Source organism: Podarcis melisellensis, assembly GCF_964234715.1.
Source record: "Podarcis melisellensis genome assembly, chromosome: 5".
Taxonomy (NCBI): Eukaryota; Metazoa; Chordata; class Lepidosauria; order Squamata; family Lacertidae; genus Podarcis; species Podarcis melisellensis.
The window spans coordinates 57,903,804-57,921,724 of NC_138537.1; the positions used below are offsets into that span (position 1 = coordinate 57,903,804).

General features: G+C 40.6%; 1 protein-coding gene across 3 annotated transcripts in view; it reads right to left on the minus strand.

The window, feature by feature from the left end:
- Window positions 1-17,921, minus strand: part of LOC309370759 (uncharacterized protein) — a 246,121-nt gene that overhangs the window by 50,396 nt on the left and 177,804 nt on the right. Inside the window, exon 3 of one of the 3 annotated variants that reach the window (XR_014168645.1) lies at window positions 551-1,045. The exons of 1 other annotated variant lie outside the window; for it this stretch is intronic. The gene's annotated coding sequence lies outside the window, so the exon portion shown is untranslated. Of the gene's footprint in view, window positions 1-550; window positions 1,046-3,580; window positions 3,782-17,921 lie in introns of those variants that run through there. One more of the 3 variants, XR_014168646.1, reaches the window with a different exon arrangement.

Below are 17,921 nucleotides of genomic sequence, written 5' to 3' on the forward strand. Positions count from 1 at the left end.
ACTGTGAGAACTCCCCCCCCCCCTTTGTGCCTCCAATTATTAAGGCTAAAGTCAACAGCCTAGACCAAACCAATGAAATCATCACCTTTGAAAGATCTAATGACATCATACCACTTGAATTCCAAAATTCAGCTCATCTTCAAATTCACCAGAGGCGGGCAAAAAGCTGCTTCTCACAAGTGCATGTGCAAAGAAAAGGAGGCCCTTTATTTCAGAGACCACAGTAGAGAAATACTGGGGATTCATGGGCCATTTCTACATAAGCACAAAAATAATATCTATTATAATTCCTGCCAAACTGCCTTTGCTTTCATTTTTGTACACAGAATCAAATTTTCATTTGCTCTTACTTTGGACATTGCTGCCCCAAGTGCACCCCTTTCCACCTTCAGTTTAAACTGTTGCAAGACTCCTTCAAGAATTAGCTCCTTTGCAGTTAATTGCCACTGTTCTGGAGGGCATTTCCCCTTGTGAGTTCCATTGAAATGAATGGGGAGATGTTCAAAGAGCACTACCGTGCTATAGAAATTCTCTTTTAACTGCTCCTAAATTTCTGCTGTAATGGGTCCTCATGACAAGATTGTTTAATGTCAGAGGTGTAGTCCCCTGGGCTCCTTTTATTTATGTTTCAGACTGGCTCCTTTGCTTAAAAGTATGCACTTGTAAAATCCATTTTCTTTCACATACCTCTTGATTGCACTATAATTTTTATTCTTGCTTCATCAGCAGTCATTAGATTTACAACTAAGTACAAAAAAACCCCTATGTTAAGGTTATGACAGGTACAAAGGCAAGAAAATTCAAAGTTAAAGGTGAAAGACCATCCTTGTTTCACTGACATTGAATCCTTTATTTCTTCACATGGGAAAGAAAAATGGCAATCTGATGTGTCCAAGAATCAGCCAGATATACTGCATGGCACCAGATATAGTCCGTGTCGCCACTGTAAAAGCTTCAGGTTCTGACCAGTCTGCCAAATTCCAGTGTACTCAGACGCTGCCCTCAACAACCCCATTTTCAAGGATGGGTGTCTCTTCGGGGGAGGCTGCCAAGGAAAGGAAGTAGTGCCAAATTATTTGGCAGATTTGTGTTTCGCACAAATAACCAGTTCCCGAATTTTATTGGCAACCTTAATAATACATTCTTGGGGGAGCGGGGAGGAAGAGAGAGAGAAACATACCACCATACTGCAAAGCAATAGGTGGGGAGGGAGGGGGAGATTGCTAAATTGTTGTGGGCACCTTTCCAGAGGTCCATAGTCTGAGGCAATTGATCTAGTTTAGTGGGAAATGGAAAGATAGGACTTTGTTCTCTTGCTGCATGTTATCAGATACACATTTTAACTGTAGCCACAATTTTGCACCCCATTACCTTTCTGGTGCACTAACCTGCTTCCGTGGTACCAGGTGCAAAATGAAATGCAGGGGGGCTTAAGGTTCATGAAGTGAACGGCCAAACAATCATCTCCAGTGACTTATAATTCTGTCATTACTCCCTCCCAGTGAGTGCAAGACATGGCCTTTCCTCAGTGTTCAGAATTCTGAGTGATTACGAAGGATAGTCTTCATTTTAAAGGTAAAGGGACCCCTGACTGTTAGGTCCAGTCACGGACAACTCTGGGGTTGCAGCGCTCATCTGCTTTACTGGCCGAGGGAGCTGGCGTACAGTTTCCGGGTCATGCGGCCAGCATGACTAAGCTGCTTCTGACGAAACCAGAGCAGTGCACAGAAACACCATTTACCTTCCCACCGGAGCAGTACCTATTTATCTAGTTGCACTTTGACGTGTTTTCGAACTGCTAGGTTGGCAGGAGCAGGGACCGATCAATGGGAGCTCACTCGTTGTGGGGATTCGAACCGCCAACCTTCTGATCGGCAAGCCCTAGGCTCTGTGGTTTAGACCACAGCACCACCCGCATCCCTTGTCTTCATTTTAGGAGGATTCAATACTACCAGGAAGCCCTTAAAGCAAGGTCAGGTTTCATCAGAATCCCTTCCTAAAGTCCTTTAGATCGCCAGGCCCAGACCATCTATGTCTGTGAATCTTGGCAAACAGGTACAGTTAGGAAACATAAAGTGAATTTGGGGGCAACTAAAAATGTGTGAGCCACTTCCCTTAAGAAATATTCCTAATCCTATTGAAATTCTTATGCTTGAATAGGATCCTCCAAGCATTCCAAGTATGCCTTGAATTTTGCCACAGGAGAAATTCAGTGGGAACTCTAGAACAAATCTGAGTCTATTAAGGGAGGGGATTGTATGTGGATGGTACTGGGACATTGAATTGAAGGCAAGCACATACATTCACAATTGGTTTAAAATAATAATATAGAGATTCTAGGAATTAGAATGGATTTCTTATATCACACTAGATATAATTTGATTCCCAGCTCTTGGAAAACTGAGGCACGAAGAAACTTTTGCCCAAGAAGTGACCACCTTACCACTTTTCCTTGGCTTCCTTACCTTTGATTTGCTTCAAAGTGTACATTTATTACATTGTGAGTCCATGAGTTGTATCAGACACCATGTGAGTGGAATTTTGCTCACCCAGCAATATGGGCATAGCCAGGATTTTTGTCGGGGGGGGGGGTGAGGAGCCAAAGTTCTTGAGCTTTTTTGGATCTGCCCGTCCTTTCCTCACCTGCCCCCTAAATCTGCTACAGAGCCCCCCCCAACACTTTGGAGCAGCTTTTGAAGATGTGTGAGAGGCTTCAGGTGAGAGGAGGAAGCTCTGTTGTGCATGGTCACTTTCCGCATGGTTGTCTTACACAACAGAGCAATTAATCTATATAAGCTAAAGTGCAATGACTTGGGGGTGGGGGTTTCTGGTAGTGAGCACTGGATTTGAGCAGCGAATACTCAGTGGTACCTAAGATGTCTGGAGCAAGGGACAAAGTTCAAAATCATTGGAAACCATTGCTTCCATTGGTTTAAAACAGTCATATTCTGAAGTGAAATATTAGAGAAAATGGCCCTTTTTAATTTCCTAAAAGGTGCTGTTTGTAATTTCACTCCTTCTTAGTGAGGTGTCTACTCAGAGGCGGGCGGGGGGGGGACCACACAAAAATGTGGATTTAAATGGGAAATATGTATACTTGGCTATTTTGATTTCAGGAACTTTGCAGTGAGGAAATTGTGGCTTATGAACTGGCAATTAATGTCATTACCAGTAAACCCTGACACCACTTGCTACTATTTTAATTGTGTGTTTTACTAACACCAGACCCCTCCCCTGTGATAATGGAGCTCCTCCATCCCCACCTGCAGCCTAAACAAGTCTTGTAACCCCCCCCCCCACCAAAATCAAGATCCAAATGGAGGAAATGCTTGAAATGTTAAGTAATGGGCTATCAAGTTGAAATAGAACTTTATTACTGTTTTCTACTTGCAGACATAACAATCAAAATATTAAGATCCTGTACAATATTTTTTCTAGCTCCTAACATTAAAGAAGGGGGGGGGGACAGGGGAATTGGTTTCAGAAGATTATTTTGATTTGCTTTTATTTTATATTAAAACAGAGGAACATTTCCAAAGTCCTCTGGTGTATTTTGTAACACAAGTGTTCATTTTCCCCCTTCTTTTTAAAAAATACTTCCTTTGTGACATATGAAACAGTAACATTTTTCCCATGGTTTGGAGGAGAAAATGAAATCCAGATTTGTAATTCCTAAAAGGAGAAATTTGATCCTTTCCAATGTTTAAGTAATATTTCCTGTAAAACATACGAGGCCATCTGCAGAGCTGTTTCCAGACACATTTTGAAGTGGCAAGGGCAACTGAAAGAGAGGAGAATGGAGCCTGCCATTTCACCTCTGGGAAATGGAACATTAAAAGGTTTCTAAAAGCTGGTTCTACCATTTTATAAAGTATTCAAGCCCTGCATAGTTCATAATTTGTTTAATCTGCTCACCTTTTTATAGATAGGGAGTGGGGAGAGAAGGGGAGATTCTGGCTGGAAGGGAATGTATACAAACTCTGATTCGCCTCAAAGAGGCCGGTGAGCATGCAAGAATTACTGGTGCTCAAAGCTGAATTGTAATTGTATTTTATTTTTAATAGGTGCAATGGAGACATTACAGGCAAATCCTCCCCTATAAGGATTGAACAAGCTGAGCCTTATTTGGGGAGAAAACACAGAAATGCGGTCTTTTCTATCTGTTACAGAGTTGTGTTTTATTGTTAATCTCCAGGGTCACCTTATGAATTCATGTTAGTAAAATGTTACGGCCTCATTATAATATTCACTTTGTGAAAGGCCCTGCATTTATCACATCCCAACCTTGGATGAATATAAATTAAAAATGTGCATCTTTTTTTATAAGGAAAGGATTTCATACAGTTAGTCCTCCCTCCCTTGCCAACCCTACCCCAGTTATAGAGAAATTCTAAAACTGATCTTTTGTTCAGGTTTAGGAAACACCTAAATTCTCATTGCTTCCATAGCTCAAAGTTAACATTTCCTTTGTTGGTTGTTTGGCTATAGAATGGAACTTCTAAACTACTGTAGGACCAAAGATTACCAACCCCCTCAGTCTGATGGGGCCATTCACCCCCCACAAAATGGGGGCGGGAATTCAGCTACTTTTAAGAGGTCCTTCATGTATTCAAATACATTTTGAGCATGGCTTCTTTCTTCCTCCACCATAAAGACTTTGTGTCATGATGTTGTGTTGCTCACATTGAGACATTCTGATCAGAATTGAGAAGGAACACTGCCAGGCTGCTGTGCAGTTGTGTGAAGCAGCACCAACGAATCTCTTTTATGGGAAAATAAGGAAACTTAGCAGCCTTGTCAAAAAGAGTATTCAATCCCACCCCACTGATGAAATTTCAGAATTGCCAAGTTCTTGATAACTATTCTAATCTTTATGTGCCATTTTATCCCCGCCTTACTTCCTGAACCAATGAAAAACCTCAGTTTAATATTTTGGACGAGCACTGTTGCACAGGACTGAAACAGTTACATCATAGTTAAACACTTTTATATTTGTGTCATGTTTTTTATGAGAATGAGAATGTTTTTCACCACTTTATCTTTTGATTAATTGGTATATAATTTTCGTTAAATAATAGTATATTTTCCTTTGGATGTGCAACTCAATGACCATTCTTCCATGTAGCTGCAAGGATGAAAAAACAACAACAGGTACACAATTGTCTGATAAATGGTGTTTTACCACGCCAAGAAAAGCACTAGGACTGCATACTCCTTCCTCACCACTCCCTTTTTTTCTCCCCTTGTGCCACCCAGCTGCAGTGAACCAAAAACCTTGAAAGGTCTCACTTAAAACTAGGATATGAAACCAGGAGAAGGGACAGTGGGGGTGATCCTGTTCTCCCATAGCATGTTCAGTATCCCTGAATACCAGCCCTGTGAATGGGCTCCTGCGTTTTCCCATCCATGTTTGTCTGCCTTGTTATTCTAAGCTTACTTTCTCCGCTGTTGTTCAAACTGCAGTGGTACTTCAGGTTACAAACACTTCGGGTTACAGACTTCACTAACCCAGAAGTAGTACCTCAGGTTAAGAACTTTGCCCCAGGATGAGAACAAAAATTGTTCGGCAGTGGCGTGGTGGCAGCAGGAGGCCCCGTTAGCTGAAGTGGTACCTAAGGTTAAGAACGGACCTCCGGAACAAATTAAGTTCATAACCAGAGGTACCACTGCACAGTCATAATTATCTGCCTCTCCAAATTCAGCCCCAATTGGATGGCATGATCCACATGTGTCCATTTATCAGATAAAAGAATCTTACAGTTCCTATCAGATTTTATGGGCATGAGGGTACTTCAAAATTATGACGGCAACTTCAGATCCTATAGATATGAAGCCAGAAAGAACCTTCAAAGCTGTCACTTCCATTTCCTACAAAAGCAAAACACTTTGTAAAAGGAAAAAAAAAAATACACACACACATTACTGCTGAATTATAAATGAGATCTGGTATTTTTGTGATGGTACAAATCGAAGGCTTTCTCCATATTGTTAGAATACCAATTCACCCTTACTGGTCTCTACTACCTACCACTGTATAGAGTCCCCTGAGAGTCATCCATTTCTCATGAGATTACTTCAGCATCACATTACCGCTACCACATATCCATTATATATACACTTTCAGACAAGTGGAAGTGTTTCCACAAAAACAATCTGGAATCTTGGCTTAAAACTGAAGTTTTCTGTCAAAGCAAAAAGAGTAGTCTAAAAGAGGGCTTATTTTTGTTTTGTTTGTACAAATATGTTGCTTTTAGATGGCTGTGGGGGAAATGCACAGCAGTTGGGCCACTCTTTTGTTTCAAGGCAGCAATCCCAAACCATGTACTCAGTAGCAGCAGGTTCCTTCTGTGTATCAGGAATCAGGCTTCATTCATTCCATGGGAAGCTTTTTTGGAACATAGCCTGAGAGGGTAAGCCTTGTTATGCTGGCGACTTTCTTATAACAATGTACTGGAGCTCCCATATATCAATCAATCAATATATCATCTGATATCGAGACATACTTAGAGAATTCTCTCCTATGGTTCATGATAATGCCTGATAAGCGTACTTTGCACTGCCTATACAGCTCGTCTGAACTTTGAAACTATCAAACTTTTTGCAGGAATTTAGGGAACAAAGGAGGGGCTGAAACTGTCCCCTTTGCATTTCATGCAAGGAGGCTGTGAATTATACCCCAGTATAAAAGCCACATCAGTCTGTTCAAAGATGTAAAGGCATTTCTGCCCAGAGGTCTCTCCCCCCCCCTTATCTTATATGTGTCTTTAAGGCATGATGATTACGGAAACAAATGAAGCCCTTGGTTAGATACAGAAATGGAAGAGGCTATCCCATTCCCCCTGACAACTATATTTCTATATTCTGATAGCCATCTGCTGGAATCAGATGGTATATGTCTTGTAACATCTGGATAATGGGGTTTCAACTGTAATCTCATTAATTTAATATTTCTGTTTAAGAGATAAGGCTGTCTTATACGAGGCTTTCCAAGATGGGCAAGACTTTTGTTGTGCATGTAGGGCACAATTCAAAGAAAGTTAAGTGTACCCAAGTCCTAATCAGTGGGATTTCAGCTTAATTTCAAGCCAGACACTGGCTTCAGTTACAGATGAGGAAAGTCTCTCCTCTTTGATTAGGGATTTCAGTGGCACTTAAGTGCACCTAATTTTCTCTGGATTTCACTCTTAGTCTTTTTTATATATTTAGTTTTCTCAAATTTTGAACCTATTCCTGTTGCTGCCAATAAAAATGCCCTGCTTATCTCAACCCCAATCAAGCAAGGTCAGTGAACTGTGTGACATCATGCACTGGGTAAACAGATGTAAATTTTACATACAGTGATTTACTATTACTTTTCATCAACTTCTTCCTTAGGAAGTCAGTATTTTTATTGAGCACAAGGGGCCTTTAGCATAGGTCAAATGTGTGCCTACAACAATGCATAGTAGAATTTTCACACATAATTATTTCATTTAGGAAGTTTCATCTTTGAATGGGTACTGTTTCCTAAAGGAAAGTGAAAATAATTTAAGTTTTCTTTACATTGAATATGCTTTACAAATACTTTATTTTGAGTGCTACTGCTTCAACATTTTTGCTTTTTAATATCATGAATGTGGATTCATTTGAAACTGGTACTTCAAGAGTCATGTGAGCATATGGTAATTTCAGTTCTTCACTTAACAAAATTACATTTAGGTACTGTATGATCCCATATAACTACACTCTCTGGTGAATCCTTAGTGCTCTTTTGGCCGAAAGCAAATAAAAAGAGCATCAAATTCACGGTTTCATTATTTTAAATATAGCTAAGATAATTCAGTTTAGATTTAGCAATATAAAGCAATGTAATATTGTGTGTGATCTTAAAGACACCTGAACCATGTGTTATGCTGACACTTTAAAAGTTGTTGTTGTTGTTTTAACACTTTGTTTAAAAAAAATGTATATACCAGTGTCCAAAGATATTCATCATACTGTATCATGGACAATAGGAAATGGGACTGGTATGTTCTCGTTGGTCATGATTCTGTATCCATTATGATGAATTTCTGTATTCTGGATAAAAGAGAAAAGAAAAAGTCCCTTCCCCCCTTTCCCCATTCTTTTTCCAAGTTAATCTCCAAAATCTTGGGGGCATTTTCTTTTGTATTCACTTCAGCATGGGCCTTTCTCAGCTTTGCCTCTGCTATCTCCATTTGTTTCTTAATGTTTCTATTCATAATTCCATTCATTTCTCCCAGTCACAACAGCATCCTTTTTCTGTCCTGCCATCTACAGTTGTTTCTCTTCCAGCATCACAATGGCATCCTTTGTCTGATCCAGTCTTCCAGTCAACTGAGTGGATGACCACTCCATTCCAATGTTTGCGGTTGTCCATTTATTTAGCTTTTTGTGTTCAGGCTGTTCTGGATCAACATCCTTTCCCATAGGTCCTGTGCATTCTTTAGTCTGTTTTTGCCCCCTGATCTGATCTCCTTTAATATTCCACACATCTCAGCTCTTAATTCTATCAACTGTTCATCTAGTAATTTTTGCATAATACCAGCAATCAGTGAGGCATTAAGCATTGTTTTTGCCATCTTGAGTTATATTATTTTCCCCTTGGCAGTCTCTGCTTCCAGAAAAATGTGCCCGTTTCTTTAAATCAGTATTCTATTCTGACACAGATAACATTTACTTTCGTTTCCATGTCTAAAACAGCCCACAAACAACAGAGAATTACAGATGGTATAAACTGTAAATTTTAGACAGGATAAAAGGTACATATCTCTTCAGTTATAAACTTTCAAAGTCATCCATAGTTAAGGTAAGCTTTTTGGTCTATTTTTTGCTTGTTAATTAATGCTTTTTCATCTTCCAGCAGTTTCTGGATGCAAATTGACTGGCAGATAGCGTATCCAATTAGTACTTACTTCCAGTCTTGTAAATAGTTAAAAGAAGGTGGTATTATCGACCTGGTGCCCTAATTTAAGACCTATGATGCAGTGCATGGGCTTGATGAATGTTCCTCACCTGAGACACTTCCCCAATCCTGAAAACATCTTTGTTCACGGTGTGATGAATGTCTTCTTCTGGGCCTGAGGGGTTAATCCCTGACCCCCTTATCTCAAAAGGAAGTTTTGGTAATCAAGATCTTATGCCTTGGTTGCCTTTAATCACTGCATAATTATCTCTGCTGACATGAGTGACAGCAGCTGATCACTAGTCCGCTATCATTCCTCCTCGGAAGTCAGAGGCGGCCATTTATTTTTAAGTAAGATTGTGTATGTGTTTGTTCCAGCCCAATGAAGGAGGAAGCCTCGAGGGGAATGGGGTGAGGGACTTCGTTCACATTGCCTTTATTAGCCAATAGGCTTCAGGGAGGAGCTGCCTGGTTATGCTGGGCTTGAATTTATTTTGGTTGTTTGGTTTATTTGGCATTTAATGTGGGCAGGTAAGTGGAGTGGTACATGGTCAGTATCATAATGCAGGGAGGGCACTTCACTTATCATCTCTCTAATGTTGGCCAGCTTAGGAGACTGCTTTGCTGCTCTTGGGGCCTGGCATGTGCCACTTATTGAATGCTGAATAGTAGGGGTGTCTGGCACCTGTCAGACTGCACACCTATGGTTTCCCTTGATGGGAAGTTGCTATTTGGCTCCTGTCACACCAGCTTGGATGATGGAGTTGATCTGGGGTGGTTTGGTTCTTAGCAGCAGGCAGAAGATTTCCTATCTGTCTGTGCAGCTTATACCTGCCTACACTTGTTAGCCGTGATTGGTGCAATTTCTTCCCTGTTCTGTTTTAATAAATATAAGCTTCATACTGGGTGTGCCCTTTGCGTGCATGTGTAATATATTGGAACATTTAATTGTTTTACAGCAATTAGTCACTCTGTGCGTCAAATGAGTGGATTTGCTAGATATTAGGATGTTTCTGAAAAACAGCTGTATGGAGTCTAAAACAGTCCCCTGAATAACACTGTTGGCTGTTGCATTCAACTGTGAACATATTTGTGCATTGCTTTTACCCCTCTGCCTGCCAGCTTTATTATACAATATCCTTGATATTTCAGATTTATCTGTAGACTGATTTTAATTTTATAGTTAGGACTATAGTATTTTCCATCACAGGGGAAAAAGAACATTGTGCAATTTTGTTTTTTTGTTATTCAAAAATGTATCCCTTGACAACACTTTGCTGTCTTGTATCTTCATAATACAGCATTATTTGAATGTTTTCCAGTGCAAATCTACTTCCATACCACTTTGTTTCCTGAAGAACATTGACTGTATTACAGACACATTGGCTAGCAATCACATTTTTCCTCTTTGACACTGTGTGATTGCATTAAAGATAAGCATCTTTTAAAAACACTGCAGAAATCTAACAATCAGATTTAACCAAATACAGAATTTCTGTTTCTTATTTGTTTCATAAATTGTTCTGCTGCCACATGAGAACAAATAAGAAACAAGCACCCTGGTATTGGTGGGATGAATGTATATTTCATATGGAGCTCTCTTTCACCAAAGTACATACTTATTAAATGGGAAAGAGTTCCCCCTTTCTTTCCTCAGATTAAGGTGTGGGACCACAAGCAAATTAAATTGTGTCTCCAGGTTTTGAGTGTACCTCTTGGCCTAATCCAGTTCTCTAAAACAGCACTCCTAACCCTCTGGATTTCACATGCCCGAAGGCTAAATGCAATTATAAAAACATGACTCTTCCCAGATGAACTTTCAAATCTGCCTTGTCTCTTGTTTATTGATGGAAGATTGAAGGAAATATTCAAATCAGCCACCTTTCAATTCTTTACCAGCAGCAAAATGCAGAAATCATTAGAGTTGCTATGTCAATGGCTCTGTCCCATCTTAATATTCAACCTAGTTTGGGGATAACTTAAAACGAAATGCAGGTCTATTCATAATGCACTCACTTCCACATTCTTTCATTTGATATTTGCAGAAGAATGGCAACAACCAGTTCATTTGGAATGCCTATTTAAAGATAGCAAAATAAAGTAATCTGCTGCAATTTTAAGTTGTTCTCAGTACTAAACATTTGCAAGCAGGTTTTAAAAAATAATCTTCAAATTAATGCATTGCACAAACAATGTGACCGAAGCTTAAGCTGCACTTTTACTTTAATTCTGCTTGTCACTGTATTATATTCAGTAAAGATCTATTTAGAACTTACTTAGAACTTCTGATAGACCAGTTTGGAGTGGGACACTAATTTGCAATGAATCTCAGGTGCTGTTTTCAACCAATGAAGCACTGTCTATCTGAGAGGTGCTTGGCTTTCTCTATAAGGGGGACCATGATTTATAACGTGATATGATATTTTTGTGGTTTGGGCCTCTGATGGCTTAAACTATCTACAGTCCAAACACTTTGTCACTTTTTCACTTTGTTTAGTTTGGCTTGGACTATCTATGCAGCTGGGTATGACATGGACCAATGTTAAGAGGGATTGGCATAAATATTTCAGGTATAGTCTTTGGAGGGTCTGTTGCAAATGTCCATAAGCTGTGATTTGTTTAAATGGTAACATCATTTTGCCAGCTTGGATTATTTTACTTTTTTAAAAAAAGAAGTTGGTGTCTTATTTTTGGAATCCTTCAGCATGCATGGATTTTAAAGAGCCTTAAGCTATGATGTTTTCCTTTCATAAAATTTATATTTAATCATATCTTTTAAAAGTGTTCTCATTCTGCCACTTGGTGTTATCAACCAAGCGGAACCCGTGAATGCAATGTTCTCTTTTAACTGTTTTCGTATTTCATTCCTTCACAACTTCTTAAATGGTACATGGTGTAAATCACAGTGAAGCATCCATGAGTAACATGTGACTTGAACTTAAGTGAGTGTTTTCTGTTTGAAATTAGAGAAGTCGCTGCCACAAATGATCTTGTATTTAGATTTTCCTGTCAGAATTCCAAACTCAAACTGGTACCTGTTCCATGCAATGCCATGCTCTTGACATCAGGGTGTGTTTTTTTATATCAATCATCCCCACACTATTGGTTTCAGCTATTTAAACTTACTTAATTCCACAGAAATTTCCAATGAAAACATGACACTAAAATCTGAGATTCAGATGCAAAAATATTGGTGAAATCGTGTTCCAGCCATATGATGTCATGATGAGAGTCAGCAAAGGATGGCCAGTCCAGGGCTGCTTCATTACCTGCTAAAGAACTGGACCAGTTCCATAAATTGAACCTGAAACTGGTGGCCAGGACCCTTGCAACCCAAGCCAGGACTCCCACAGATGCCTCCCCATAAGCCTCAAAAATCAAGCACTCTTTGTTCCACCATGCCTACCCAACAGTTCAGGAAACACATCACTTCTCTCCTTCCTCATCAGGTAAGAAGATGCAGAAAGGAGAAGCAGTGCTCATCTTTTGGCCTTTGAAGGATTCACACTATTCAAGTGGGCAGGGACAAACTATTCCCACTAGTGGCTGGTGTACATTGGGACTGGTAGGCCAAAAAGTAGGGAGACCAATGGTAGGTGGGGCCAGAATGAATGACAGGCAGAGCCAGCTAATTCTATGATACGATATGATACGATACAATATGATAATCTTTATTGTCATTGTCCCATACAGAACAACGAAATTGAAAAATCTACATAAGACATTCAAAACCCAACAAGCCTGTTACCCCAGCTATCCCAACCTGGTTAGCCCCCTAAAAACTCTGATACCCCATTTTTAAATACAAAATACTCCCATACAGACTCCTTACAATGCATTTAAAACCAAAATCGCATTTGGGTAGAAACTGTTTCTCAGGCGGCAAGTCCTAGTCTTTATAACCCTGTACCTTCTTCCAGAAAGCAGAGGCTGAAAGAAAACATTTCTGGGGTTCTAGTTTTGTCCCCCATCCTCCTCCCTGCCGAGTTCTACAAGGGCAATGCAGAGACCAAGAAGGAGGGAGTTGATAGGCAGTGCCAACACCTAGAATGGTTGTAAGAAGGAAGGAAGGCAGCTGAGAGCTAGCTGAAGGCAGATTGAGGTCGGGGCAGCACCCCATTGTCATGATGCTGTCAGCAGCTCTCGGCTGGATGCCCAGGAAAGTCTAAAGACAAGGAAAGTTTCTTACAGTCCTTTTTTATTTCATTCTTTACAGAAAGAGGCTATAGAACCCAGCCCCTGGATAATGGCGTTGTCCCAAGTGACTCTCCACTCCCTGTCTCTCCCACTTCCTCATTTGTCACTTCTACGGGTGCTGCTATGTGCCCTTTGTCTTTAAGCTCTTTGCTCTCCTACTTTTAAGGTTGCCAGGTTCTGGGAGACGGTGGGTCTGGAATGCTTTCTAATGACAATGTGTCAGCCGGGTGTTGTTCTGGCTCTCCCATGATTTCCCAACTTTCCCCCTCATGCTGCCTCTGAGCTGCGACCTCCCTCAAACCCCTGTTGTAATTCTATACTGTCTTTCTCTTCCTCCTCCCTGGAAGGGTCAGGGTGGGGAGACGGTCTCCACCATTCCTTCTCTGCCCAGTCCCTGACACACATCACTCTCCATAGACACTCTTCCACTGCCTGTTTCCCATTCCTAGTTCAGATCTCTCCACTCACCTCCAGCCTTGGTTGGAGCAAATTGCTCCTTGGAAGCTTTCTATGGTACTTCTTTGCTTGTGAATAGTGAAAATAAAGCAGGATTAACACAAGCCCCTAAACTGTCTCCTTCTTGCTAAAATTTCAGTAAGCAAAAAATTATTCCACAGTTAAGAATTATTTGGCTCTTAGACCAACTCACTTCTTCCTCCAGCACCAGACTTGAGTTTGTCTTCCAAGAGGCAGCTTCTCCTTCTACACCAATGAGCTACTTTTTGCTATGTATGCACAATCTTATCTGTACCCTGAAAAAAATGCTGCAGACTTTGTGGACTATGTATACACCTCTGCTATCAGTATAGCTTCTGCTGTAACAATCTGCACAACATGCTGTGGTTGGATCTTGGCTAGCAGACACACTCCCACTTCCGCTCTGTGCATTGATTGTACACAAGATTTGTTACCTTTACAGGGCTCAGGCGTTAAGGATAAAACAAACAAGTGATGTACATGCATGTGTGAACATCTTGTGATAGGAAAAGAATGTGTGAATGGAACCTCCACAGGTTCCACAGTACTTTGTTCAACCATCTTGCAATGTAGGTTCATTTTCTGTTGTACAGTAGCATGCACTGTTTTCTTTGTTCATATAAATCACCTGCAGCGACATGAACGAGTTAAAATACATTTATTTCCCTCAGAACTGCTCTAGAGTCAGCTATGCTGGTGGTCTCCACAAGAAATTCAAACTCTCTGCTGACCAAGTGAAAAAACACATGTTCATGTATCAGGAGGATATATAATCTTAGTTGAGTCAGTCTCAGTGACGATTCCACTCAGTGAAATCTTCACTTGGATCTCAGGTCTGAGGAATTTCATGAGTCTCAAACAGCTAGAGAGAAGACTGTTAAACCTGAAGGATTTGACTGCTATTTTCCCTCCTTTCTCCTTCAGACTCTTGCCATTTCTCCCCCTGCAGTGGAAAGATTTTTGACTTTTTAAAATTCACATATAAAACAGTCTTAAGAAAATGGCTAAGAAGCGTTGGCCACTGGTTCCCTTAAGAAAATAACATTCCAGAATCCTAAAAGCTGCAGTGTGTTCCCTTAGTGGGTGTTTAGAGGCTTGTCATTTGAGAGTCTCTTTAGTCTGGCCCCCAAAGCTCAGCTTCCCAATATGTTCAGGAAGTGGTGCTGTCAGTCTTGTGAGCATATATGAGAATTGTTGGACAGGGGTGGTGGTAACAGAGAACATAGTGCAACACTAACTTCAGCATGATGGTGTCAGTTCCTAGTGTGCCCTCAAGGAAAAGTGTGAGCAGGGGAGTCTCTGCTTTCCTTCTGTTGTTCCCCTCAGCCATGTTCCAGATGGGTGTCCCAGTGGCAACACCTATAGTTGCAGATTGGGGGAAGTGAGGGACTCTTCTCTCCTTCCTCATATCCCCCCTTTATGTGTGCTTGCTTTCCTACAGAGGTTCTGGCAAGTGAGTGGGAAAGGGTGAGATTTTTTGTTTGCGCAAGAGCAAGACAAGGGTGTGTCTGACCACTTTGAACTAAGGTGGGCATAGGTTTCTAGGAACACTGCTGCCTCAGGTGGTACACAATGGGCCCCATGTGATTTGCTAATTCCAGGATTCACCTGTAGGCCAATCAGGTTGTGGATTCACTTCCACCTGGAGCTGGATTGGGTGGCTCCTGTGGACCAACCAGACTGCTGCATTCTGGATCCTATTGTTCTAGGACCAATCAGACTGCTGCATTTTGGATCCTATTCAACTCAGTACATAACACCCTGGAGGGTTAAGTTACAGAGAGGTTTTGTCTTCCCTCAGAACGACCTGACCAATGAAAGCACATGCCACCTCAGTGAAGTTCATGCCACTCTGCTTGGTTGTTAAGCAGCACACCCTCTTCTTGGTTAGCTGAGTTACTAAGTGCAAAATTCACTCTTAAGTCACACATGGAATGATCTCTGCTGTTACACTTCCTGCAGCCCTCATACGAGACTTCTGAATAAAAACTGAGGCTCCGAGACAAAAAAAAATCCAACTCTATTTTACGGCATTGGAGAGAGAAAGGCAAGAGCAAAGGAAAGACAGGAACAAATGGCAGTTGTTTATAATACCCATTTTGTGAAGAGAGTGTTATTTCTCCTCATTGGAGAGAGAGCTACAGAAATGACTTCTATGCCAATGGTGTAAGCTTACTGCTTTCTTCAGTTTGCTAAATGCTGCTGGGGTTTTTTTTCTCCCTCTTCTGGATATACACATACACAATTAATTTTTCTTTCTTGCAGGCTAATATCCTGAAGTGTTTGGAGGCCCATCCAAGAGCCATCTGTTGCTTACCTCTGTGTTCTCCAGTTTGGGAGACCTCATGGAAAATTCAACACAGATTCATCTGCAGACAGAACAACAAAGTCAGCATTTAACTGTGCTGAATTTTACAGAATTTTCTCCTGCGGATGGTATTGATATCTTTTAAGTGAACGGAGTAATGTGGGAATGATTCTCTAAGTTATTGACAGGTGTCCAGAGAGGAGCTGTGTAAGAAACATTTTGATCCTTGAGAATCGCATCATAATGGATTGGGCTAATCTCCTGGCTTTTCAGATCTGTCCATGTCTAAGACATATCTAAGGTCACATTGTAGCTATAGACTAATCAGACTTCTTGCTTCATCTTGCTCAGATGCCAAGTTAAAGCACTTCCCAGGCTCTGACACCATTCCTGTTATAAAAGGTCAGAGTTCCTAGATACACCGGAAAATATCACAGACATCCAGAGTCTCACATTCACTTAATAGCCATGGTATTGGAAAATATTTTTCTAACTGCTGGGAACAGTGTGTGAAATCCATGCCAGGACATATTTCCTTCAAATATTTGGACAGTGGAAGAAGTTGATTTCAGCTTCTGCATTTTCAAACTGCAGTTGAAAGCTTGCACTGCAGCTTGTGTGTGTGTGTGTGTATTAGTGGTACAGTCGTACCTCAGAAGTCGAGCAGAATCCATTCTGGAAGTCTGTTCGACTTCTGAAACATTTGATTTCCAAAGCGCAGCTTTTTATTGGCTGCAGGAAACTCCTGCAGCCAATTGGAAGCCATGAAAGCCCCTTCAGACGTTCGGCTTCCAAAAGAACGTTTGGAAACTGGAACACTCAGTTCTGGTTTTCGATTGTTTGGGAGCTGGAATGTTAGACTCCCAAGGTATTCAGTAGCCGAGGTACGACTGTATATCCCATTGTAAAGGGCTGTCTAAATAAAGAAAAGAGAGTTGACCACTCATACCACTATTTCTATTTCATTTAACAGGATAGGTTTAGGGTGGCAGAGTCTACAACCAATCACAAACTACCTGCCCTGTGTGGGAAAGAGGAAAACATGTAGGACAGATTGCATTTGTAAGCCTAGCACATGAAATAGTATTTAATTGAGTAAGTCAGAGATCCTCAGAAAATCAAGTCACTTCTGTTTAGGTACCTTAATGAATGTTAAAATGTTTTGATCTCGGTTTAAGATTTAAGACGGTGCTTTATCTTTGAATCCCAGAGAGAATCCTAGCTGAATTATTTTCACTATCCTTTTGATAGCAATTTAATATCCTGCTGACTGTCCCCCCCCCTAAAAAAAGACATGTTGGAGACTGCATTCATCCACTTGTCCATATATCTATATATCCTTTGTTTGAGTACAGTGACTGGTTTTCAATAAAACCCCAGACACTTCACTTTTGCTTCTGCTCACCTTCTCTATAGCTATGTTTGTATAATATAGGGAAGGATAGATGATGGGGTAGCTACCAACATCTTAATTACTGGATACCATCTCTCTCTGTTCTGATTTCATGCTATTTCCTTTTCATCCAGCACCATAAGAAGCCCCCTTTCTACAGTGCTGACACTAGAATATATCTATAAAATACTTGTATTAAATCCAATAAAGCTGTGTTTTTTACTCGTGTATAGTAATACTCTGGATAAATCTTCTTAAGCTTTCTGGGTCTTATTTGACACTAAATTAAAATCTGGTCTTGTATGGCATGTTCATTCCCTCACTTGTCTCTATTGTCTATGTCTTTCATTTGATATCAGAAAATCACCAGGGGAATGTCAACCTATATTTCCCCCTTTGAAGAAACTCATACACACCGATGCTGCTGGGCAGTCTTCAAGGTCGTTATTGTAATGCTTGGAAATTATCCCTCCAAAGTCTAATCAGTATTTTCGTTTGTGCTCCTTTATGTTCTGATTTCTGAAGTTTTCTTGCATAGATCAGCTTTTAATCAATCAGTCATTCTACACTTGTATAGCACTTTCATGCCATGGATCTGAGGAATATTTCCAAACAATATGATAATGTATACAATTACCTAC